The sequence below is a fragment of the Corylus avellana genome, chromosome ca7, assembly GCF_901000735.1.
Source record: "Corylus avellana chromosome ca7, CavTom2PMs-1.0".
In the NCBI taxonomy this organism is placed as follows: Eukaryota; Viridiplantae; Streptophyta; class Magnoliopsida; order Fagales; family Betulaceae; genus Corylus; species Corylus avellana.
The window spans coordinates 27763782-27788568 of record NC_081547.1 but is presented as its reverse complement, the minus strand read 5'-3'; the positions used below and the strand labels follow the sequence as shown (position 1 = coordinate 27788568).

At 32.9% G+C, this 24787-nt stretch overlaps 1 pseudogene; it reads left to right on the top strand.

The window, feature by feature from the left end:
- Positions 1-6519: 6519 nt before the first annotated feature.
- Positions 6520-23611, top strand: LOC132188102 (L-type lectin-domain containing receptor kinase S.4-like; annotated as a pseudogene).
- The last annotated feature ends 1176 nt before the right edge of the window (positions 23612-24787 follow it).

The window sequence follows — 24787 nt, the reverse complement described above, 5'->3', positions numbered from 1 at the left end:
TCTAATGTAGAGAGCCTTTAAAAATTCATTAGCTAAACTAGATAAAATAAGTTTTGAAGAGCCATTTTGTATAAAAATTTGGCTCATCTATTGTGAATGCTCTAACAAAGCAATAGAAGTTCTTCTAACTTTTTCAATGTGGGATAAAATGAAGAGCAATGCTACTCCGTGCTAAGCTGAAAATTAGATTTTCAAATCAACTTTAAATTTACTGATATGACATGTTTTAAATGACTTTTCATATTAATTACTTACAATACGTCACATTAGTCGATATAAAAATCTAATATGAAAAATAACATTACTCTAACATAATTTTTTTTTTTTTTTGACATATCCACATAAAAGAGAGAGGAAATTCAAACTAATGATTTTGACTTTATAAAACGTGGTGCTGTGGTTCCCAACCGATGAGACATGAGATCACAAATCCTTTTTTTTTACGTTTTTTTTTTTGAGGGGACAAATCCTTGACGAGACTCTTGTGAAGAAAATTTTGGAATATCTGTGGACTATTTGTGCATACACTACGATTTTGTGAAATATTCCACGAGATGCGACAATAAAAAAGCAAGGATGACTTAATTTATCTATTGATCCACCAAAAAAAAAAAAAGACTTTCTTTAACTATTATATATGCAAAAAGGATGACTTAGTTTATCTATAAAAAAATAAAAAGCGAAAAAGGACTACTTACTTTATCTATATAAAATAAAAAATAAAAAAAGTAAAATAAAAAGAATGACTTACTTTATCTAAATAAAAAAAAAAAAAAAAAAAAAGAAGAAGGATAACTTACTTTAGAAATGAGAAGTTAATTTTTTATTTTTTATTTGCATGTCGGCACAAAGAAAGAAAAGAGTGGGATTTAAATTTGTAACATACACTTCATGAGACGTGCTCCCCAAGTTGAGAACAAATGAAAAGTTAAACTAAAGGCCACTTAATTTCCGTTTGAGCATGCTATATACAAATACAATAAATATTTTAAGTAAAATGAAATAAATTGTGAGAATTTGAGTTTAAATTCATACTTTTTTTGTTTTGTTTTTATATCATTTTAAATTATCATTTATCATAAAAATTTGAACTATAAAAAATGAGGAATTTATTCATTTTATTAGCCCTTTAACAATATGTAACTATTTAGGAAAGTTGTCCTCAAAGGATAGCTCAATCGGCTAGAACCACGTTTTATGGAGCGCAAGTCATTAGTTCCAATCTCCCATCATCTCTTATGTGGACATGTAATATATATATATTAAGAAAGTTTAACGAATGTTATCCATTCCATCATAATTGATTTTAGGGTAAAGTCTTCTTAATTCCCTCAAACTATTACCCTAATGATAATTTATCCTTCAAACTATCAATGGCTACAATTTACCCCCCAAACTACCAAAACAATGATAATGTACCCTCACTTTTAACAAAATGAAATATTACCCTTACTAAAATCAAAACAAAATCTTAAAATTTATTTATTTTTTCAAAATTTTAAGGGTATTTTTGTTATATTGAAAATTATATATGGGTAATTTCGTCACTTTGCTAATACTGTGGGTACATTGTCATTGTTTTGATAGTTTTGAGGTAAATTGTCGCAATTGATAGTTTGGGGGTAGATTGTTATTAAGGTGGCAGTTTGAGGGGGATAAGTGTACTTTATCCTTGATTTTATCTTTCTTTCTTTTTTTCTTTTTCTTCTTTTTTGTTTTTCTTTCAAAAAAAAAAAAAAAAAATCATAATAAGCCCGTAAGTAAATGCTTTGAGCTCTTCAAATTTAGTTATTTTTTTCAAAAAATATAATTAAATATTTGGTTTTTTAAAAAATAGGTTTTTTTACTCAAATTTAACTGTTGATTGATAAATAGTTTAGTTCGTTGAACTTTAATTTGTTTATTTTATATTAATTTTATTGAATTTTCAAATTATATTAAAAATTGTTTTAAAAAAAAAACATTTTATTAAAAAATACGAGTTTTTTTTTTTTTTTTTAAGATGTCCGCACAAGACGAGGGATGGGGATTCGAACTAGTGATCTTCGCTTCATTAGGCGTAGTCCTACCCGATTGATCTACCTCTTGGGGACATACAAGTTTTTTTTACATGGTAACAAAATGCACATATCACTTTTTTTCTACGAGATAAGTTGTAGGAAATTGATGTCATTTCTCAAATATGTCCGTTTGAATCGGGATTTCCAACAATAACTGGGGAATTGCCCTTTAATTTTTTGTTTAAATCTTGATCATTAATTCTCATCCAATAGTTTAGAATCTACCACGTGTTCACTAATTAAAAAATAATATTTTATTATTTAAATTATATATATATATATATATATAACAAAATGATAAAACAAAATACAAAATAAATAAAAATATATGAGGCGGCCGGCCACCCCCACCTGAGACATGGGTGTGGCCAAAAGCCACCCCCAAGGGCCGACTGGAGGTGGCCGAAACCACTCACGTGGCCCTAGAGGGTGGTTCGGCTTCCCCCCAGGGTCAAACCCACTTTTGGGTTTGGCCTTAGAGGGTAGCCAAACGACCCCCTCGAAGCCACCCCCAGCCGGCTATTGGGGGTGGATTTCGGACACCCCCATGGCCCTAAGGGGTGGTTCGGCCACCCGATCTCTCAACTAGGTGGGGTGGCTGGCCACCCTCATATATATATATATATATATCATTTTGTTTTATATTTTTTAAAAAAAAATTTAAATAATAAAATATTATTTTTTTAATTAGTTAACACATGGCAAATTCCATGAGAATCAATGGTCAAAATTAATATATATATATATATATATATATATATATATATATTGAAGGGCAATGCCCCAGCTTGCTGTGGATCACGATCCATGTCCGCTTACCCGCCATATTATAATGATTGAATCCCGACTTTTCGTAACCTTACAGAGCCGTACTCCTTTTTCGCTCTCATGGCAGAAAAACTCACCTCTCTCTGGTTTTTCCATCTACTCCTATATCCTGTAAAGCCTCAAGATGATATTGCTAGACCCTTGTTGGACGAGTTCAGCGGCAGGCAACAACATGAGCTTAGACGACGTTGCAAGGGTTGACAACAATGGCGTACTTCGGGTAACAGACTTCTCGGCCATGGCACTCGGCCACGGGTTTTATTCACACCCAATCCAATTCAAGAAATTCTTAACGAATCCATGTACATCGGGTTTTCTGCTACTACGGGTTTAGCAGCGAGCTCGCATTGTATCCTGGGTTGGAGCTTCAACGTGAATGGAGACGCTAAATCTCTCGATTTATCTCAACTTCCTAGGCTCGCTCCCCACTACTGCCACTGGGACCAAAAAGAATCGTGGAGGCCTAATTGTTGGCGTCTCTGTTTCATGTGCTCTGGCTGTGATTTTGCTTACTGCTTTGTCGTTTTACATTGTCAGGAGGAAAAAGATGGCTGATGTGGTTGAGGAGTGGGAGCATGATATTGGTCCGCATAGATTTCCTTACGAGGAGCTGAAGAAAGCAACAAAAGGTTTCAAAGAGATAGAGCTAATTGGATCTGGTGGATTCGGTCGAGTTTACAAAGGAATTCTCCCAAACTCAGACACCCAATTAAGTTGCTGTCAAGCGTATTTCCCAACATTCAAAACAAGGTTTGCAATCGTTCATATTGGAGGTTTCTACTATTGGGCGTCTTCGTCATAGAAATTTGGTTCAATTATTGGGTTGGTGCCGTCGGGAAGCTGATCTACTACTTGTGTATGATTGGCTTGAATTTGGTTCAATTTTCGGTAATTTTGTCACTTTGCTAGTATTGAGGGTACATTGTCATTGTTTTGGTAGTTTGGAGGTAAATTATCGCAATTGATAGTTTGAGGATAGATTGTCATTGGGGTGATAGCTTGAGGGGGATAGGTGTTAGGTAATTAGGCGTTGCTAATTCCTCTCCAGGATTTTGGGATCCAATCTGTCAAGAAAACAACAACACACAAGTATGGTAAATAGTATTTTACCAAAGATACAACTCGGTATGTTCCTAGGTAAGATTGGAGGAGTCACACCGGTCTCACTTAAAATTCAATCTTTCCTAGACAGAACATACACGTGTATTTTGATTAATACTATGAACACGCACAATCACACACAATACAAGAAATTTATACGTGGTACCACCAATACTGCCTACATACACCGAGTTGCAGAGATTTCACTACTTTGGAAGAAAATAACAAGGAGACTTTACAAGAGATATTTCTGAGAGAGATTGCACACAACTCTTCTATGTTGTGATCTGCAATTCTTATATGCCTAACACTAGACTTATTTCTCTATACTCTTTTCTCTCAACCTTTCCTTCTTTTTCTCTCTCTATCTTTTCTTGTCTTAACTTTTTGAAACATTAAAGCTTGATGCTCCTTATATAGGTGTAGAAGGGTTTGTGAGAAATATGAAAGTTCATGGTTGGTGTAACAACCATACGCTATTTCTTTGACGGCTTAGTTGGTGCAACAACTATATACTATTCCTTTGACGTCTTCTAAAAGATACTACTTTTGTTTAATTTACTCATTTGGCTCCATTTTTCAACAATAAGTTTACTTTACCCCTGATTTTATCTTTCTTTCTTTTTTTCTTTTTTTCTTTTTTTTTTTAAAAAAAACATTCATAATAAGCCTATAAGTAAATGCTTTGAGCTATTCAAATTTAATTATTTTTTTCAAAAAATATAATTAAATATTTGGTTTTTAAAAAAATAGGTTTTTTTACTCAAATTTAAGTATTGATTGAAGAACTTATTAGGAGTACTATGATAAATAGTTCAGTTTTGGTCAACTTTAATTCCTTAATTTTATATTAATTTTATAAGTTCTCAAATTATATTAAAAATTGTTGACAGTACGTTTTGGCTTTTTGCGAAGTGCAACACAACGTATATCACTCCCACGGCAACATGGCTCTGAAGCTCGTAGTCGTCTGTTGGTACCGGCCACCAGCAAACAATGATTGGGTTGCGACGGGAACTGTCACTCGACGTTTTGCTTTTTTGCTTCGAATAGGAATGGCAATCCTCCGTTCACCGTTTACATCTGGTTTTTGGTTTGGTTAAATCACGAGCTTTAAAAAGTGACGTGTGTCATATTATTGCAAATTACTTAAAAGACCACATTTTATTAAAAAATGAGTTTTTTTTTTTTTTTTTTTTGTACGTAGTATAACAAAATGTACATATCACTTTTTTCCTAACGAGATAAGTTAAAAAAAATTTAGAGCATCTCCATCAAACTCTTCATATTTAACATTTATCTAAAATTTTAACAAAATTCACAAAAGATATTATTTATCAAACTCTTTATTCAAAGTTAAATTTAACATTTGCTTTAATTATTCTCCAAATATAAATACACCAAGAGCAAAAGTTATTTATTTTTTATTGGAGTGGCATTTTGATAAATCTTACATTGAATCAAAGTGAATGAGTTTCGTGACAATTATATTTATTAATAAAAAATAATATTTAGTTAAAATAAAAAAATATTTAGAGAATTTATAATTTTAAAAAGTAGCTAGTTAAATAAAATAAAAATAAAAAACACATTTTCCTTCTTTTAATGCTTTTAGATTACTTTATTGCTTTGCTTTTCCTATAATAGGAAGCTTGTAAACGTTCATAATAACCAATCAATGATATTTTTGAAATCAATCAAACTTGAGACTTTGCTCAACCTTTTTTTTTTTTGTTTTCAATTGAGCCGTAATGGATGCTCTTTGACCAGCTTTAGTTGGACACCGTCCACGAAATTTAACATGCAACTTCGTAATGAGTAGTGCGGCCTACAAAAAAAAGAAAGCAAAGCAGTTGGGTCCCATAACTGTCATCTTATTCATGCCAAACCAATGAACATTAGACACATGTATTCAAATCCACATCGTCAAGCCGACTAATGATAAACACAACGTTGTGTGCATGAAATGCTCAGTAATTTTTATTTATTTTTAATTAAAATATTAAAAAAAAAATTGCTGAGCATGCATGACTGTTCATACACGTCTGCGTTATGTGAATCATTACTCCGTCCAGCCACTCAAGTAATTTCTCATTAATACTTGTACTTACAACATTCACAGTAATTTCTTTCTATATATATATATATATATATATATATATGTAAAGAATGAAATTACTTTTTGTTTTTCTACTTAAATAGACTTTACAATGACTTTTCTCTATATTTTTTTATGACATTAAAATATGTATATATTTTTTATTTTTAAAAAAATTTATTTTTATATTTATTTATTTTGTATAAGGAGGTGTAAGACAAGAAAGAATGTCATATGATTATAATAAATGATGTGGTAATAATCTTAATGTATAAAGAAAATATAAAAAGCTGCAGCTGAATTTTTACGATTGAGATTTTGCTTATATGTAGGGAAGGGAAGAAGCTGCGCGCTGGGACTCAGCCCCATATCAAAATCATTTAACACCCTGAATTTTCTCTAGTCACAAAGTTGAATTCTTTTTTCGCTTTCATGGCAGAAAAACTCATCTCTCTTTGGATTTTCCTTCTACTCCTATGTCCAGTAAAGCCTAATTTGGACCATACTAGACTCTTGTTGGACGAACACAGCAGCGGGTTCAATGCTGCTGGCAACAACTTGGTCTTGGACGGTGCAGCAGGCGTTGCATCAACCAGCGAGTTCAATGCTGCTGGCAACAGCATGATCTTAGACGGCGTTGCAACCAGAGTTGAAGAGGTTGAGATCAATGACGTACTTCGGCTAACAGACTACGACACGACCATGGCACCCGGCCACGCGTTTTATTCAAACCCAATCCAATTCAAGAACTCCAGCGGTGAAGTCATGTCATTCTCCACCTCCTTCGCTTTCGCTATAATCCCCCAGCCTGGGAAGCAAGGCGGCGATGGCCTCGCTTTCGCAATCTCCCCCACAAAAGGGATTCCTGGGGCTAATGCGGGCTCTTATATTGGCCTCTTCAACAGCAGCAACAATGGGAACTTCTCGAACCGCATATTAGCGGTCGAATTCGACACTTACATGAATGAGGAGCTCGGTGAAACCAATAACAACCATGTTGCCGTCGACATCAATAGCATAATATCCAACAAATCTGTTCCGGTCCCCTTTAATTTGACTAGTGGTCAGGTAATTCAGGCATGGATCGATTATAATTCGCCTACAAATCAATTAAATGTCAGGATTGTGATGGACTCTGCCAAACCCAGTTCTATACTTTTGTCCTCTAAAGTGGACCTCTCACAAATTCTTAATGAATACATGTACATCGGGTTTTCTGCTGGTACTGGTTTATTGACGAGCTCGCATTATATCATGGGTTGGAGCTTCAACGTGAATGGAGACGCTAAATCTCTCAATTTATCTCAACTTCCTAAGCTCCAGCTCCCCACTACTGCCACTGGGACCAAAAAGAATCGTGGAGGCCTAATTGTTGGCGCCTCTGTTTCATGTGCTTTGGCTGTGATTTTGCTTGCTGCTTTGACGTTTTACATCGTCAGGAAGATGAAGAGGGCTGATGTGGTTGAGGCCTGGGAGCATGATATTGGTCCGCAAAGATTTTCTTACGACGAGCTGAAGAAAGCAACTAGGGGTTTCAAAGAGAAAGAGCTACTTGGATCTGGTGGGTTTGGTCGAGTTTACAAAGGAACTCTGCCAAACTCGGACACCCAAGTTGCTGTCAAACGTATTTCCCATAATTCGAAACAAGGTTTGCGAGAATTCGTGTCGGAGGTTGTTAGTATTGGCCGTCTTCGTCACAGAAATTTGATTCAATTGTTGGGTTGGTGTCGTCGAAAAGGTGATCTACTACTTGCGTATGATTTCATGCCGAATGGAAGCTTGGACAAGTGCCTGTTTGATGAGCCTAAAACAATCCTGAGCTGGGAGCAAAGGTTCAGGATCATCAAAGGTGTGGCCTCGGGGCTTTTATATTTACATGAGGAGTGGGAACAAACTGTAGTTCACAGAGACATCAAGGCAGGAAATGTGTTATTAGATTCGGAGTTTAATGGAAGGCTGAGTGATTTTGGTCTTGCTAAGCTATACGACCACGGCTCCAACGCAAGCACCACCAGGGTGGTGGGCACGCTGGGTTATTTGGCACCCGAACTCACGCGCACAGGCAAGCCTACAACCAGCTCGGATGTGTATGCCTTTGGCGCTTTGTTGCTGGAAGTGGTTTGTGGTAGAAGACCCATTAATCGTAACGCATCGTCGGAGGAGCTGATGCTGGTGAGCTGGGTTTGGGAGAAGTGGGTGGTAGGTGCAGTGCTTGATGTTGTAGATCGCAGGATGGAGGGGAATTTGACGAGGTTGAGGCTGCTTTGGTGCTCAAACTGGGCTTAATTTGTTCCAACGATTCACCTGAGGCACGCCCCACGATGAGACAGGTGGTGAGGTACCTGGAACGTCAGTTGGAACTGCAGGAGGAGGTGGCGATGCCATACAGGAAAACAAGTGATGCTGCTGGTCGTGGTGTTGAGTTTGAGGATTATGCGCAATCCTTTGTGACTATGTCGTCGGAGTGTAACGTTTAAGGTAGGTGGGTCGACAGTTCAAAGATCCAGTATTAAGTCCTCGGTTTATGACGTTATATCAAGTGTATGAGTCCGGTTCCTCATGGTAGCTCAATCCGCTATGAACCACCTTTTATAAAGTGGAAGTCATTAGTTCAAATTTTTCCTTCCCTTTCTCTTGTGTGGACATGTCAAAAAAAAAAAGTATATGAGTTCCTTTATACAGCTGCCGAATTGAACGCATGGTTGTCTCTAAAAAATAAAAAAAATAATAATAAAAAAAGGAAGTGAGATTCTCTTGTTATTTTTTATTAGCTAAATTTTCATGAGCTAGTATTTAGGTTTTAATACTTCAAAATTTGGTTTTTACTCAAAATTAAAATTTAAGAGTGGAAGGTTAACCTTTTAAGGATGGTATCACCCTAAAATGGTAGGTCATCCTAAATTCGGTGCTAATGCCTTAAATTTGATCATCCATAATCTTCCTTGTAACATCTTTCCTCTTCAATTAAAAATAAAAAAAATAAATAAAAAAAATCTCACTTGGCAAACGCTTGGCTGACTTCGGCAGTCGAAAATCTCTACTCCAAGTGTATGTATTTTATCCGTATTATGCCGTTAATGTTATTAGTTAATCAGTTACTTGGTTGAGATAGTTAGTAATTAGTTAGTTGGTTGAGATAGTTAGAAGATATTTTCTCACGTGTAATAATTCTTAGCTTTGTAATTCACAGTAAAAATACTTGATTGTATTCACTTTATCAATAACAGATCATTTCTACATTCAAACAGTTCATCGAATTCCTTCTTCTCTGTTATGGTATCAGAGCCATCGAGCTCTCTTCAAGTTTCCGCCATTAACATTCCTTAAGCTTTTCCTTCAAAGCTTAAGCTTTCTTCTTCTTTCTGTTCTTTCTTCAAAGTTGTCTCTCAATTTTCTGTTTGATTCAGTGGTGACAATCACACCTGAATCTTCTGACGCATCGATGAACAACAATAATCCACTTCCATCTAATCCTTTCTTTCTTCATCATGCTGACAATCCAGGATCTGTGATTGTTTCTCATCCTCTTCATGGTGATAATTTTATCACTTGGAGGAGATCCATGATGATGGCACTGGTTGCCAAGAAAAAATTCGGATTTGTTGATGGAAGTATTGTGAAACCTTCACTGCATGGTTGGGTGCGATGCAACAACATGCTACCTTCTTGGTTGCTCAATTCTGTGTCAAAAGATATTGCCAACAACATCATCTTCATTGACAATGCAGCTAATATGTGGAAGGATCTCCATGAAAGGTTTTCTCAGAGCAATGGCCCAAGGATTTTTCAACTCCAGAAAGCCATTTCAACTCTTACACAAGGAGCAAACTCTGTAAGTGCCTATTATACACAGCTTAAGAGTCTTTGGGATGAACTTTCCAGTTTTCGCCCAATTCCTAAATGTACTTGTAGTGGTTTAAAAGTCCTCCTAAATTTTCACCATCACAGGAATATGTTTTCAATTCCTAGCTAGCCACCAAGATTTCGACGCACCTTTGCCAAAGGAATGTCATTAAACAGGCAATTTTCCCTTTGACAACTTATATAATCAAATTCTCGTGCCTAATTGGCCTTAGGAAAGAGCCCAAATTCTCGTGCCTAATTGTCCGTAGGAAAGAGCTGCCCCTAGTTGGAATATCAGGCTATACATGTACTTGGAAAATGCATTATATTTCACACAAACAATATAGGCCCGTGGCAAGTGTGCCTAAAAGGTCAATACAACTATGCAATATGCGGTATGCGGTCAGTGCTTTGTACTGGTGAGTCGGTGACAATAGTAGAGTTTCTATTCAGAAACCAATTTAGACTAAGGAAAAGATAATTCCTTATAAGTTATAAAGTAATTAAAGTTCTTTCAACTTTTTCAGTGTGGGATAAAATGAAGACTAATTCTACTCGTGCAACGCTGCACATTAGATTTTTACATCAGCTTCAAACTGATTAATATGATGTGTTTTAACTAATTTTTCATATATTTTTTAAAACGTTTTGCGAGAACAAAAATATTGAGTTATTTATTAACATGAAAAATGAATTTGACAATTAAAAAAAAAACTTGTTCCCAAATCAGCGCTCTGCGCCCATGTTTCGCAAACGGCGGCGCTGGGTGGACCGGATTACTTACATTATCTATAAAAAATAAAAAAAACGATGAGTTACTTAGAAATGAGAAGCTAAATTAAAGGCCACTTTCCGTTTGTGGGTGTGATATACAAATACGTGAAATATTTTTTGTAAAATGAAATAAATTGTGAGAATTTGAGTTTTAAATTTATAATTTTTATTTTTATACTATATTAAATTATTATTTATCATGAAAATTTAAACGATAAAGAATGAGGAATTTATTCATTTTATTAGCACTTTTAACAATATGCAGCTAGTCAAGAAAGGTTATCGAAGGTTATCCATTCCATCATAATTGAGTGATTTATTTTTCTCTCTTTCTTACATCTTCAATTGAAATCTTAATATTTGAAAAATTATTGTATCACAAATTCTACTTTGGCTATTTTGTTAGAGGATCAAAAAGGAAAGTAAATGCTCTGAGCTCTTCAAATTTAGTTTTTCATTATTATTATTTTTTATTTTTAAGAAAAACCCATTTAACAAGCTATTTCAAATTTAACTATTGTCAGGTAAAAAATATAATTAAAATGTGGTTTTTTTTTAAAATAGGTTTTTCTTCTTAAATTTAACTTTTGTTTAAAGAGTTCAATAAGAGTGCCCGGATTAACAGTTTACTCTTAGGCTCCGTTTGTTTCGACGTAAATACTTTCAGTCGAAAAATATTTTCTAAAACGGTGTTTGGCGCGTATATATATATACGCCGACGTAAGCCCTACGATGAGGATGGTGGTCAGGTACTTGGAGGGCAAGCTGGAGCTGCGGGAGTAGGTGGTGATGCCATATAAGAAAAAAGATCGTGGGGGCGGCGGTGGTGGTGGTGGTCGTAGCACTGTTGTGATTTCAACCTGAGCTCAGGAGGGAAGTTCATTCCAATTTCCAAGTCCCCATTTCTCCCCGTGTCTCATTATCCACAAACAAGCCATTTATTAAAAAAATAAATCCGGAAAAAAATGACAGTAAGTTAAAGGAATCAATAGTAGGAGTTAGTTTAATGGTTGTCAGTACAAATCATCAAGCTTTCAAATCTTGTAAGTGAGGCTCGAAAGGATTGTAGTGGTAGATTGACTTCAATTGGAATCCAAATTCCCACTTTAAATCAAATGCAGGGGTTTTGGAAGGCCACACGAACTCAACCAATGGCAAAGCATTCTGCTTGTCTATGATTGTTACAAGTTATGTCTCTTACAAAACTTTTAACCATTATGATAAGGTATTTCCATATTTGCATTTAAGGGAATTCTACCTTAGACCGGATTGCCATCAAGATCAAATCCCTTAATTATCACTTGAGCTAACTCCTTAGGGTGAAGGAGTGAGCAGTTTTTCATTATATTATCAAAACAAAGTAGGTAGGAAAAAAATTTTATATATATTGTCACAACTTTAAGTAGATTGATAAAAATTTCAAATATATCCTTGCAACCCACCCACCGACCAACCTCCCATGACTTTCAATAGATGGAAAGACCCTATAGTTGGTGGATATACTTTATTATATATCCTTGCAACCCACCCACCCACCAACCTCCCATAACTTTCAATAGATGGAAAGACCATATAGTTGGTGGATATACTTTACTAAATATTAGTCTGTTTGAAAGGGGTGTAAAGAATAATATTATTCTTTAAGCACATGTTTAATCAAATTTATACGATATTTACAAAAAAATTAGTCATAATTAAAGTTCTTTATAGTCATTTATATAATCCAAATAAACCTAGTTGTTGGGAGATAAAGTCGTTATAGAGTTTTTACCAATAGCATAATATACATAGTTAAACACCACTTTAACTCAAAAGCCTAAGCTAATAGGCTATGGTCCACTTAAGTATATTAACTACTATTTTTCTTTATACTTTCTCAATATATGACTTAACACTCACAACACTAGTACATGCATGATTGAAGTTCCCAAGTGAAAAAATTACTAGAGGAAAAGAGAAAAGTGAGATATGAGACGCCATAAAAAGCTTCCTCTTCCTTCCCCTCCCTCCCATTCTCGTCTTTTTGGAGGTCTTTCAATCTGCCTATTTTGAAGCCTTATTCCACAGATCAAACCCCCACCATAATCAACACCAATTTTCCAACATCTCTATTGTCAATGTTCTCAACTTGAAATATTTCAAAAGTAGATATGCTTTCCTACGCTAGATCCAGCATGACACGCGCCTCTCCACCGGCCACCTCCATCCTTGTCGTCCGCCGAAGTTTTATGTTTTGTGGGTTTTGTTTATGATTTTTTTTTCTCATATATTTTTCTCTTTTTTCTCTCTCTCTCTCTCTCTCTCTCTCTCTGTTTTTTTGGTGTTTTGTTTTTGAGTTTGTTTGTCTTCTCTCTAAATTTGATTTCTATAGCATTCTATGGGGTGACGATTTAGCCTTTTTCTGAGGTTTTGTTTATATGAATCGTTAAGAGTAACGACATTGGGTTTCCGATCTATCTTTTGTTTTCTTATGTTTTTTTATGAGAGTAAATCATTGATTGATGTGGAGGATTTTTCAGGCATATAGAAGAATCGTCACTATGGTAGAAGTAGTAAAGGAAATTGCGATTGGAAATGAACTTATAGTGAAGATAGAAAAGCCCGAAAATCAATGATTGGGCAGCGGCTAAATACATGATTCGCGCGAATTTGCTGCATGGCTGAAACTGATGGGACGGTGATATTCAAAGATATTGTCTTATAATAGCACGAGGGGCTATTGTGTGTGTCATAGATAGTCTTATAATATTATTAGCATGCATTTTGGCATTTAATATAGCAATCTTGTAGTATTAGCATGACTATAAAAGACAATACACTCTTCTGCTTGTTTGGCATAAACCTTTGAATTTCACTCTTGAAAGTGGGCTTTAATTAGTACCAAAGGGTGTGAGTGCGACAATGTAATTAATCTATATAAGACGGGTTGAAATTGCTTGACCTATTTTTTGATGATGGGCCTGGGCCATTTCAAATGGGTCAAGTAGTCGGCTAAAGGCCATGCCACTCCCCTGGTAGCCTGGTAGGCTGTTGCGTTAGTATTGGATCTGGCTTCTATGCGGCAGTGAAAACTACCGCATATATGCTGTTAAGATTTTGGGCGGCTCAGATTTAATCCATGCCTTTTTAACTCAAAAACTCACACCGTCTCTTTTTTTCCGTGAAACAAAATAAAACATCTATTTCCAATCAGAGTAAAAACAAGAGGAGTACGCAAAACAAAATATGTTTAAATTTAGATTCAGACACAACCTCAGATTTAATCCATGCCTTTTTAACTCAAAACTCACGCCATTTGACCAAACAACAAACATCTCTTTTCTTCTGTGATATTTTCTTCCTTCAAACAAAATGAACTTCTATTTGCTACTGGGAAATGAGATTTGTCATAATGAAAATCCTACTTAGTCTAGATGCCTACAGCACTCTCTTCTCCCTCTTTTAAAGATGTATGGTTAGTACAAAAGAATTGATTTGCCTTCTATAAAAACATTTTGAAATACTAACAACCATGATTGCCATAAGTGATTTGAGGCGCTTGCGCAGACAATTATATGTGTACTCTTAACTTTCAAAGTCCATGCAAATAAACTAGCAAAAGTTTCAAAAAGAGTAGATTTCAAATTAATGATGCTCCTCATGAGCTCAACTTTAAAAGCTTTGTACTTACCTATTTTTTTCGGATGTGAAAAAAAAAAAGGAAAAAAAAAAAAGGAGGAAATCTCATGTAAAAACAATGAACAATCTAAATTATCAATTATTGACAACAATAAACTATTTGACAATTTCCTTTGTTCTAGCTTCATAGAACAGAGCATAACAGAGTGGGTTGCCCACGTTTGAAAATGTGGGCTATGTCTAATGTAGTTTTGTATGTAATGGGTAGAATATGAACTGTGGTTTTCAATCAAAGCTAGAGTAAAAATTGCTTGCATGTCTTGTTCTTCTAGTCTCGCCCTCCCTTATATTTGTGAGATTTTTATTATGTAAGGATCTATATATGAAGATTGTTATTTACTGCCTTTTAGCACTTAGAGCACGATTCATGCCAAATGTGTTGTTAGATAAATTTTTTCTCTCACTAGTCTGATTACTAAATGTGAAAGCTCTCATGGGCATGCATCTTCCTCTCGACATCTTTCTCCATTATCTTGAGACGAGACTGGGATAAGAGGTTTCATTTTGTGTACTCCTCTTGTTTTTACTCTAATTTAAAATAAATGTTTCTTTGTTTGATGAAAGAAAAGAGATTGCATGAGTTTTTGAGTTAAAAAGGCATGGATTAAATTTGAGCCATCCAAAATCTCAACAGCATACTACCGCATAAAAGCCTGATCCGTTAGTATTTAAACCAAGGGATGCTTCAATGCATTATGTGGACCATCTCCCCACCATCTTCTCCCTTTTTTTTCTTTTTTCTTTTTTCGTTAGTATTTATACCAAGGGATGCTTCAATGCATTCTGTGGACCATCTCCCCACCATCTTCTCTCTTTTTTTTTTCTTCTTTTTAATTAAATTTAAAAAGAAAAAAAGAAAAAATAGGGAGAAGATGGTGGGGAGATGGTCCACAGAATGCATTGAAGCATTTCACTATTTATACCTCATCTACTTGCTACTATTTTCCACTTGCTGGCGCTTTCTGCAAAGGAACATGTAGCCCCTTATTCATTTAATGGTGACATGGCTGCCACTCTGGCACTGCCTCACTTGATCGTATATATGGGTGAAAAATGCTATAATTGTTGGTGGAGGCCCTAGAGATTAATGGACCCTGAAAAGGGCTCACTCTTCAGAAAAGTCCAACTAGTCCTTAAGTATCACGAAGGTCCATGGATTTTAGACGGCCATTCAACTCAGTGACCCAAGGACCCGATGGCCAAACAATCGTCAAGATCTGCCCTCCTAGCTAGCCACCAAGATCCGGAGGCAATTTTTCCTCTGACAACTTATATAAGTATAACGGAATTCTCATGCCTAATTGGCCTAATGAAAGAGCCGCCCTAGTTGGAATATCAGCTATACATGTTTAAAAAATGCATTATATTTCACACAAAAATTATAGGCTCGGGTCAATACAACTATGCAATATGCTGTCGGTGCTTTGTACCGGTGACAATAGTAGAGTTTTTATTCAAAAGCGGTATTAATACAATTATGATTAGCAGTTATTAGCAATAATTGCTAATTGTAACCGTCTTAGCGGTTAGTAAATTTTACTAACCGCAACCGCTAACCACTAACCACGTAGCTGCTAGCGGTTTGCTACTAACTGCCGGTTAGCAGTTAGTGAAATAGGTAACCGCCCGCTAACTGCTTTTTCAAAATTGAGCTTTTTTGACTTTTTTTAGGCTTTTTTATTACTGCAGCATTTTCTTACCCTCATTTATTTTTTGTATTTTTAGTGTTTTCTTAGGCCCAACTGCTATAAAAAGAGTCCATATTGAAAAATTAAAAATATTTGACCCCAAATTTACATTTACTTGTACTTTTAAAAAAAATTCTTAAATATTAAATCAACCGGTTAACTTAAAAAAATATAAAATAAATAAATCAACACAACATATAAAAAAAGTTCAACACAACTGTCGCAACATATATATATATATAAAGTTCAACACAACATATAAAAGAAGTTCAAATAAAACATATGATATATATGATTATATGTATTACTTGTTATTATATAATCATATAATTTAATGATCAATTCATCATGTGATATAATCATATCAATTATAGTGATAATATTACTAAAATTAGAATGATAATACATTAATACTTCAATTGTGTTTATAAGCAACACATTGTTTAATCCAATGTCAATTACTTAATTTGATATTATACAAATCACATTATCATTGTACATTAATAATATGATTCACTTGAATAAAGTATTTGAATTGTCATTGAATCATATGATTAAGTATTGATATTATATATTTATATTATTCATATGCATATATGTATAATTATAATTTATAACATATATAGACTTATAAGTTTATAATATACATTGGAACTAAGTCTCTAGATACTTAATTGTTATATTAGTATGAATTTGTATACTTATGACTTATGTCATATTATATATGTATAATTTGCTATTATATAATCAAATTTACGGTTAGTAAACCCAATAACCTCTAACTGTTAACCGGTTAAGCGGTTAGACGGTTAGCGGTTATAGCGGTTATGAATTGACACGCCTACAAAAGCCAATTTAGACTAAGTGAAAGATAATTCCTTATGAAGCAATAAAAGTTTTTTCAACTTTTTCAATGTGGGATAAAATGAAGAGTAATGCTACTTGCGCTACTTTGCACATTAGATTTTTACATCAGCTTTAAACTAGCTGAAAGCATTTCTTGCTGCATCACTAAAATTATTTTTTTGGTTATTTTACTATTTACTCTCATATTGATTAAACAACTTATTTCTCTCTCTTCTTTTTTGCTTTCCGTTTCTCTTTCTTTAATAGTTAATAAACATAAACAAAACTTTGAAAAAAAGAATATTTAAATGGAACAGTGAAAGTGAATTGTTAAAATAGTGAGATGGTTATGGTGCTCTAAAAAAGTGAGTTATTAAAATAACCAAAAGTGATAAGTAAAATTTGGTGAAATTGCTAAGAATGTTATGATATTACAAGTTTTAAGTAATTTTTCATGTTAATTACTTAAACTACGTCGCATTCTATCGGTATAAAAATCTAATATGAAAAATAGCATTACTCTAACACGATTGATGGGATACAAATGTGAAATTTTTTTTCAACTTTTCGCAAGAAAACAAATACCGAAAGTTATTTATTAACATGAAAAAATGAGTTTGACAATTACCAAAAAACCAAAAAAATAAAAACTTTTTACCAAAATGTTTCTCAATGGGGGCCCCGGGTGGGCAGGTGAGCACAATGTCACCCACCAAGAAAAGGATTTAGAATTTTCTCCTTTTCAAATGTACTGGAATGATCAATTTAATTACTTTTATGAATCCTAAAATGGAGCATTGTCCGAAAAGAAAACCGAGTGAAAGAAAGATGGGACTTGAGAGGACAAATCCTTTTACTTTTTCTTTTTTAATTTTTTTTTTTTTGAGAGGACAGTCCTTGACGGGACTTTTGGGAAAGAAATTTTTGGAACATGTGTGGACTATCTGTGCATCCAATATGATTTTGTGGAATATTCCACGAGATGGGACAATTTTATCTATTAATCCACACAAAAATAATACTTACTTTATCTATTATATATGTAAAAAGAAAGAATTAGTGTATCTATAAAAGAAAAAGAAAAAGGATGACTTCGTTTATCTTTTAAAAAAAAAGCGAAAAAAGGATTACTTACCTTATCCATATAAAAAAAGAAGACTTACTTTACCTATAAAAAAGAAAAAAAGGATGACTTACTTTAGAAATGAGAAGCTTACTCTAGAAAAAGGATGACTTATATATATATATATATATATATATATATATAGAGCTTTCATGAGACGTGGTCCCTAATTGATTAAGTTACCCCTTAAGAACAAATTTGAAGTTAAATTAAAGGCCACTTAATTTCCATTTGCATGTGTTAAATACAAATACAGGAAATATATTAAGTAAAATGAAATAAATTGTGAGAATTTGAGTTTAAATTCATACTTTTGTTTTTATATCATATTAAATTATCATTTATCATAAAAAATTGAACTATAAAAATTGAGAAATTTATTCATTTTATTAGCCCTTTAACAATACGTAGCTCATGTCAAAAAAAAAAAAAAAAAACAATACGTAGCTATTCAGTAAAGTTGTCTCCAATGAATAGCTCAATCGGATAGAAAACACGCTTCATGAAACATAAATCATTAGTTCAAATCCTCAACTTCCTCTTATGTGGAGATATCAAAAATAAAAAATAAAAAAATAAAAAATTCAAGAAAGATTAACGAATGTTTATCAATTCCATCATAATTGATTTTCTCTTTCTCTTTCTTTTTTTTTTTTTTGTTCAAAAAAAAAAAACTCCTAATCAAAGATAGAGGAGATAAACAATTGGACATCTTCAATTGAAATCTTAATATATGAAAGTTTATTGTATCACAAATTTTACTTTGGGTGTTTTGGTGAAGGATCGGAAAGGCAATAAGACTGTAAGTAAATGCTTTGAGCTCTTCAAATTTGGTTTATTATTATTATTATTATTATTATTAAAAAAAACTTACAAAAAAATGTCATTTAACAAATTATCTACTCTAGCTTAAAGTTAATTATTGTCAAGCAAAAAATATAATTAAATATTTGGTTTTTAAAGAAATATGTTGTTTTTACTCAAATTTAACTTTTGTTTGATGAACTCACTAAGAGTGCTATGATAAATAGTTTATACTCGTTTTAGACATTCAATTTTATATTGATCTTATTGAATTCCCAGATTATATTAAAAATTGTTGACCATACTTTTTGGCTTTCTGCAAAGTGCAACACAACAGTCCCAAATGGTGTGTGTTTGCCAAAGGACACCAAAACTTTTTGGCTTTTTGCAAAGTGCAACACAACACCACTTGCAAATGGCTCAAAAAAAACCCAACTATTCATCTTAAAATCAATTCCGATATTTTGTTTTTTACATCACATCAATTACTTTCTATTATTATTCATATAAGAAAATCATTACATTTTTTTTTTCACATCAATCAAATATGCTATAACATTCCGATATTTCTCTTCTTTTCTTTGTAAATAAAATCAAGTGTTACACTGAAATAATCTCACACAGCGGAAAAACTAAAATTATCAAAACAAAATAATACTGTTAAAAATACTTTTATTTATATAAAAATACTCAAAGCTATGTCGTACAAGACATTTATACAAATCTATCTGACATTCTAAACTCTTGACAAAACTTAACCAATTTGGAATCTCTGTACATCTCAATATGAATCTCTAATCACAACTGCATAATTAACTTGACTTTCCATTCCTGCAAGCACTACAAAAAACTGTAAAATAATGAGTCAATTGATTCACAATAATATAAATCACTGTTGAAGCAATTATATCAAAAGGTCAGATATTTAATAAAACTATAAAGATCTATATTATTGAATATCAATATCATACTCAATAAGTAAAAATACTTACAATGAATTATATGAATGGATCATCAAAGATAATTACTTTAAACCGTTCTGCGGCAGTTGGTCCTTACCCATAACAATCCATTCACTGACTTTCTCTCTCTCTCTCCCCCGCCTAAACTCTCTTTCCTCCTCTTCAGCTCTCTTTCTTAAATTTTCCATCTCACCCTCGGTTTCTCTCCTCTCTTTTGTATGAATGAGGCATTTAAATAAGGAAAAAGAAGGGCTAAAAGAGAAAGAAGAAAAGTGGAAGGGCAGTGCTGTCGGCAGAGGGAGAAAAGAAAGAAAATAATAGAAAAGTAGAATAAAAAGGAATAAGAAAGAAAGAGTGGGAGCATGTGAGAAAATTGGGAAAGTAGGCGTGAATTTCACTCCAATGTATTAAAAATAAATCTAATAAAATTTCCCATATTATTTTCACCTAATTTCCCTTAATAATTTGAATCCCACAAATTCCCCACTCATAAAATCAACCACCAATTATTACAATCATACTCCAAATTAAATCAATCAATCATCAATTATCATATTTTTTAAATCTCCCAATAAAATAATCAACATCATGATATAATAACTTCAAATCAATATTTATTCCAATAATATTCATAAGATCTAATAAATTTCTCAAGAATAAATATTATTACATAATATCATCAATAAATATCTCCACCTCAAAATAAATATCATTACCTAATATGAATAATATATCATCACATAAGTATTTCTAAAATAAGACTTTAAAAATTTGGGACGCTACATCAATCCACTTTATTTTTCAAGTCCTTTACTGAACATACCAGTGCTCTAAAGCTCGTAGTCATCTGTTGGCAACATCAATATCCAAAAATCGCTTTGGTTAAATCATTGAGTCGACAATGTCCAGGCCATATTGAGATCTTCACCAATTACTCAAAATTAGAGATTCTCATGTTATGAAATCGTTGGCCCTTCGTTTTAAATCTAATGATCCATAAAATCATTTAAACCTCAATAAAACAAAAGCTAGCTTAAAATCAAAATTTAATGCTTCGGTTATATAAAGCAGTTAGCATTTTATAAACTATTGGATTTAAAATGAAAGCCCACGATTTATTAACATGAGAATCTCCAATTTTGAATAATTGAAAGGAATCTTAATCCGTTTGGGCCTAACATCTTAATCTGTCTTTTCTCTAGGCACACTTACATCGATAGCTCGCTTTCAATTTTCTAATTGGCAGACAAAAAATTAAAATTTTTTTAAAAAAATCAAACGGAACAATTTCTCAAAGGATAGAATTACCTACCAATTGGGTGGTTGGAGTTCTTATATAGCTCTGGCTTTAAAAAAGTAACACTTATTTTTTCTTTTAGGGTTAAATGCCTTTCTGGTATTTGTGCTTTGCGCCATAATTAAATAGTTTTCTTAGTTTTTTTTTTTGAAAAAAGTTTTCTTAGTTTTTTAAAATATCATAAATAGTACCTATGGTAAACAAATAAACTCACTTAATACTTTCGTCATGATTCCGTTAGCTTTTTTAACGGAGCTCCACGTAACCCTTACTGGTGGATTGATACATGTGATTTCAAGGCGATACGTGGTGTGGTACCTGTGTTTTTTAGTGCCCTCAATGCCGTCCATCAAGTTGCTGACTGTTTTCACTTTGATGACACATAATTAGGACCAGAAATGTTAAAAGCAAGCTTGTAAATTACATCAGCCGGTATTATTTTCATCAATTTAATGGGGGCAGTGAGTATTAGAATTATACAAGGGGCCTTTCAGGGTACTTTAGGAGGAATATAATTGAACAATGGGGGGTTTCAGCTGGCAATTTAAAGAGTATATGTTCGAGTGTGGTTGCTTCTGCTGGTTTTATTGTCTACTTGCAACCCCGCTGCTTCGTCAGTCCGTATGCTGAATTTGTATGGTGGTTTGGTGTTCAGGTCAGATGGGTGTTTGATGATTTGTAGTGTGTATGTGAGCATTGCAAGTTAATTGTTACAGGATTTCAATTTAGTGCTAATTGTTTATACCACTGTAAAAGAAAATCAATCAGGTAGTCAAATGGTATAGGGGAAGAAGATGGGTATGGGTAGGATTTTCGAAATGATTCCTAAAATTGAAGGGGGTGTTCGATTTTCCATGGTTTTTTTTTTTTTTTTTGTTACATATTATTTTAATAACTTTTTTAATTTGACGTGGTACCAAAAAACACAAGTACCACGCCATGTGTTGCCTTGAAACTTAAGGTACCATCCTACGTGTAAGGGTTACGTGGAGCTCCATTAAAAAAACTAACGGAATCATGACAACAACATCAATAGGTTTATTTGTTTACCATAGGTACCATTTATGATATTTTTGAAAACCAAGGTGACTATTTAATTCTAACTCAAAGCACATGTACTAGAAAGACATTTCACCCTTTTTGTAAGCATATGACATTTCTCGTTAAAAAAAGCATATGAGAATGAGTAATTCTAGGAAGCCTACTTGTGTCTTACTTATGTCTTACTAAAAAATGATATGACTATTAAAATTATTATTGAGCTTGTGATTGATCATTTTTTAATTTTGATCAAATGGTGATTTTAATAGCCACATCATTTTTAGTATGACACAAGTAGACCTTCTAGAATTACTCTGTGAGAATGCTATTTTTTTAAAAATAAATAAATTAAAGAATAAATGTTACACTTTAGAAACGAGTTATTATAGCATTACTAGCACTTCACCAAATATTACTCATCAAAATAATCAAAAATATATTTTTCTCTATTTAAACATCTTACCTTTTTAGAGCACTCAGAACGGTTTCACTATTTTAACAATTTACTTTCATTATTCCATTTAAATATTATTTTTCAAAAAATTGTCCATTTTTTTCTAACTTTTATATTTTTAAATGTTTGAATTTTTTTAATGGTCTATTTTAAGAATATTTTTCTTATTTAATATTTTTAAAAATTTGTAATTTTCTAGTAATATTCTCTCTCGAACGGTATATTCTTGGTTGATTTTCTTCCTGAAAAAACCACCCAAATTGTGAAGGAGGAAGTCGGTTTGTGGAGCGAAATTGTGGAAAGAAATGGTGCTAAATGCTGAATGGGTGACGGAAAATAAAAAGAGAAAGGAGTGAGGCCTGCGGACAAAAAAAAAAAAAAAAAAAAAAAGTAAAAAGGGAGAAAGAAAAATATTAAGGGATAAATACAAAATTGATCTCTGTGGTTGGCCTAATTTACAAATTACTCCCTGTGGTTTAAAAAATAATTTATAGGTCCCTAGGGTAGGCCAAAAGAGCATTTTCCTCCATGAACTTATTTTCTATTAAATGACTTAACAGAAACTGTTACATTGCCACATCACACTAAATAAGAAATAAGGCACGTGTTCTTTTTTATTTATGCTTTTAAAAAATGACAAATAAGCTTTTCCACATCATTTTGAGACTCCAACACACACTCCACATTAAATTAAATAAACATAATCCCTCAATATCCCTTGTGCCACCGTCGTTTTCATCTTCCTCAACGATTCTTGTCGTCGTCTTCATCTTCTAATGGGGTGATCTTAGATCTGTCAGTTACTATGAAATTTTTAGGCATCTGCGTTTTTGGATTAGTGCTTCTTTGGGCAATCTTTCTATGAAAATTTGGATTTGTTTTTGGGCATTGAAGCATCTCAAAAATTGTTTCGGGAAGGCGAAGACGACGGCGGCAAGAATCGGTGGGGAAGATGAATACGACGGCAAGAATCGTAAGGGGAAGATGAAGACAACGGTGGCACAGAGGATATAGAGGAATTATGTTTATTAATTTGACGGGAAGTGTGTTGGAGCCTCAAAATGACGTGAAAAAGCTTATTTGTCATTTTTTTAAAAGCATAAATAAAAAAGAACACGTGTCTTATTTTTATTGGGTGTGATGTGGCACTGTAAGGGTTTCCATTGAGTCATTTAACAAAAAATGAGTTCAAGAAGTAAAATGTTATTTTGGCCTACCCTAGAGACCTATAAATTATTTTTTAAACCACAAGGAGTAATTTGTAAATTAGGCCAACCACAGAGTTCAATTTTCCATTTATCTCTTATTTGTTTAATCAATAGGTAATTATTTCTTTAATGAATACTGTTCACTCACCGTTTTATTTTGGTTAAAATGGTGAGTTTGAAAAGTGAGGATAAGAGTATTGAAAAGAGTATTTACATCCAACTCAACAAATACCATTTTTGGCTATTTTGTTGAACCAAAGTGTTAAAATCACTCTCCATCCATCTAGCAAACTAGCTAAGAGCATTTTCGATAGAGAAGCCAAACTTTTATGCAAAATAGCTCCAAAAAACTCACTTTATCAAGTTTAGTTAATGAATTTTTAAAGGTCTTCTACATCCGATCAGCTATATTTTTATTTATATCATTTAAATATCTTTTTAATATATTTTTATTAAAAATTGTGAAAAAATATTCTCATAATGATCATTTGAAAAATAAGAAAAGTTTTGGAAAAAAGAGAAAACAAGTAAGAGAAATAATAAAAAGCAAAATAGCTCTCATAAAAAGTGCTGCTACATGTAACTTTTTTTTTTTTTTAAATCCAATTAAATATCTATTTCTTACATTTTTTTTTTTTCTTTTGGCTAATCTAATGTGAGGGGTTTTTTTACAAACCTTATTATCTATTTTAAATAAAAGTATCATTTGGCTCTTCCATTTGGAATGCTTTAAGAGCATTCATAATGGAAGAGCCAAATAAATTTTATACAAAATAACTCCTCAAAACTCACTTTTATCTAGTTTAGCTAATAAATTTTTAAATGCTTCTACATCCGATTAGTTATATTTCTATCTATTCTATTAAAATATTATTTTTTATTATTTATTAGGAAAAAGTTTTGAAAAAGGTTATTAGGAAAAACTGGGAAAAGTTTTGGGAAAAAAGATAAAACAGGTGAGAGAAACAATAAAAAATAAAAT